The following is a 3,442-nucleotide window of genomic DNA, read 5'->3' on the forward strand; positions in this document are numbered from 1 at the left end:
TGTAATAAGAGAAATAAATTTTTTCTAATATCTGATCAGTAGGTTATTTCATTTTAAATATTGATTTTTACTTATGGTTTATGTATCAAGGAGATTATTAAAAAAGAATTTTATTTTTGTACTACTAAAATACATAAAAAGGCCATTGTTCAATTGATGGATAAAACTGTTTCATTATATTTCAGTTTTATTATTCTGGCCATTTATAGTTCCTATATCTTACAACTCTGGTCACCTAATGTCTGATACACTGCCATTACCGATCAAAAATAGGCCATAGAAAAATTCTACATAAAACTCATTAATAATTGATATTTTGATGAAGTTTTTCAAGGCTCAAATTTAATTAGAATTATTTAATAGATTTCATTTGCTTCTACTATATAAATCAAATGCCTCCTGTTGAAACATGGGTGGTCACATGGGGTACAAAGTCACCCCAGCCCATTTTATTAAATTTATTTATATTTCTGTAGGTTTATAACGAACAAATTGTGTAAAAAACAAATCTTACACATAATTAAAATATATACAAACAATATCTGAGATATATATCAATTGACTGTTGACAGTTTTATGTTAGAATAAAGTAAGAAGTGTCCGAAAAAAGTAAAAGATAAGTATGCATACTTGATTGGAAAAAGTATTAAAATAAATGGCAAAAAAACTTAAATGATAAGCCATATGGGGTACTTTTGTACACCAACGATAGTTTTCCTTGTGAGTGCAATAACACTCCACGGATAACCACCTGTCACCCCGTCCGACCCTTTCCTATAGGTTATTTTTCAAGTAGAATAAGGCTAGGGGGTTTAGTTTTGTTAACTCTGCAAGATGTAAGAAAAACAAAGCTCTTAGGTGCAAAACTACCCCAGTGCGACCGCTCGAAGGTTAAATAAAACGGAGGAGGGCCAGTGAGACATTTCATGTTATTATTTTGTTAATTATTAATAATATTCATTTACTGTTAGGGCCTTCATTTTTCTTTTTATGTAAAACTATAAAAAAATGATTTAGTTAGGTTGAAGTGGTATTTTAAAGACCACTGAAAATGTCTCAGTAAAAGTCAAAAAACCAGTTCTAAAAAAATGAAATAAAAATAATAATGATAATATTAATAATACAAATTGTGGGAAGAAGACTTCTTCTTTTTTAAATATAATTTCAACCTATGAATATTGGATTAACAAAATATTAACAACCCAGAACTTTTTCATAGTTCAGTTGTTTAAATAAATTTTAATTATTTTTTCTCAATAATTTTAGCTATTTTTCATTGATGTACGTAATTATATTGGATATGCACTTACTTTCTTGTCTTTAAAGTTATGGAAACATATATTTTTTTAATAGTAATCTCATTGTGCATGAGAATGGACTGATTGCAATTTACTAAATAGTTAACTAATTTGCTGCTTTTTTTAAAATGTCAAATTAATGCATGTCAGAATTAAGTGGCTGAATTATGCTGTTTTTCCTGGATCCATTGCAATATTTGTCTATCATTCGTGAGAAACCTTACAAAATTGGTTACTAATTACCGTTCTGTTTGTTGAAAACGTCATATCAGCAATTTCCTTCTTTGATTAAATAATTTGTATTATTCTGTGCACGGTGTGTATAAATATATTGATTTCATGCCAATTTAATTTGAATTATACCCAGATTAAATATCGGCGATTCTACGTGAGAATCTGGATAAAATTCTATTTTGTAAATTCATCATTATCACATATGGTGATGAAGATACTAGAAAGTCAGGGGGGTATTTCCCAAGCACTGTGGCTTTTTGGCTTAATCCCTAGTTCCTTCAGTTCAATTGATTCTTCTTTTTAGAATTAGTAGGTCATTGAGTGTCATTCTTTTTCCTAGGTTATCTTGGTATCCTATGTTGTATGTGCATTATATATACAGATATTGTCATTACTAGTTGCTCCTTTATAAATAATAGGATGAGATTTATCAGTTCATATTAAATTTTTTTTCTTCTTCCAAGGCCGATGAAGAGGCAGTTCAGCCAATAGACTTTTTTAAAAATTAATTTCTTTGTGTTCTGGCTTTTCGGATATTTGTTTTGGAATTGAAATCATTAAATCTTGCACCCTATAAAAAAAAATCCTTAGCCCATGGAATGTCATGAATGTCATATTTAACATGGAATGTCATGAAATATGGCTAAAAATGTAGGAAAATAAAGAATTATAGTCATTACATTGAGAACATTTGTAGGCACAAAATGTTTCCTAAATATTTTGTACTAACAAGAAGTGAATATTCTACTTACTGGTGGAATAACTGAGGAATGTGATCTCTCCTGATCAGAAAATCATGGATCATTCAACTTCTAAATAATCAAAATATTTTTATTTTTGTTGCAAATTCCACCTTGCTTATAATCAATTTGAATAGGATATTTTTGAAGTTTGGGTTTTATTCACCATAAAAGCTGGTATGGTGGATAAACAAAATGTACCAACTGTCTTAAAACAGTTTGTTTTTAACTATTATTATTATTAAATGCAATGTCAAGTGCCTTTTAAAATTTAGCGAGCTTTTTTGCATTTAAACTTCACCAACTGTTTAGTTTTTGTTTTTAATTAAACAGCTACTTTAAACAATGCATTTTTAGCTAGGGGAAAAGCAGAAGACTGAGTAGAAATATCAATTTTTTTACATAAATATTATTTACAGTTTACGAAATTGAACAGATTCAATATTCTGTACCTACAAGACAATAACTTAATTTGTGTGTTTGCTTGTATGCATGTATGTGACGGTTAGAGAATAAAAGAGTGAGACTGAGTAAGTGCTTACAATAGTGTAGTTAATAGTAAATTGAATTGTTAGATTTTTTTTATGTTGGTTCATTTTGTTATCCTTGATGTAGTGTATTTTAAAATAGGACTGAACGTTTGGAAACCACCTCGATAAAATTTCAATAAAAAAAGATCAAAAATTGTGGCACAAAAACATGGGGAATCATCTCAACAAATGAACTCAAAATCGATTAATTTCAGTCTAAATTTAAAGTTCAATCAAGTTTCACTTTGTAAAAAAAGTCTTGTGACAGAAGAATTGAAAATAAATTAATTTAAATAATAATTATTTAAATTTTAAAAACCACTTCTAATTAAGGTTTAAAGATGTTTCTTGTTTTCAAAAAGTCTACTTTTTACTGTTACATTAAAAATAAAATATTAATATTAATGATGTCCTAGATGAATAATCAATCAACCCAGGTGGTTTTTCCATTATCTTAATATTTGCAATTAATTGTTCAACTTATTACCTATATCATCACACTCTGTAAACTTTAACAATATTTGTTTGGCTACAGACCCGATTTGAATTAAATTAAATCATAAAGGGATTATATTACAGAATGTGTAATTGGTTCTTGCTGAAATGTCTCGTTTCAACTTAATTTAAAGTTTACAGTATA

This window comes from Cimex lectularius, unplaced genomic scaffold (assembly GCF_000648675.2).
Source record: "Cimex lectularius strain Harlan isolate CLEC.00 unplaced genomic scaffold, Clec_2.1 scaffold9, whole genome shotgun sequence".
Classification (NCBI taxonomy): domain Eukaryota; kingdom Metazoa; phylum Arthropoda; class Insecta; order Hemiptera; family Cimicidae; genus Cimex; species Cimex lectularius.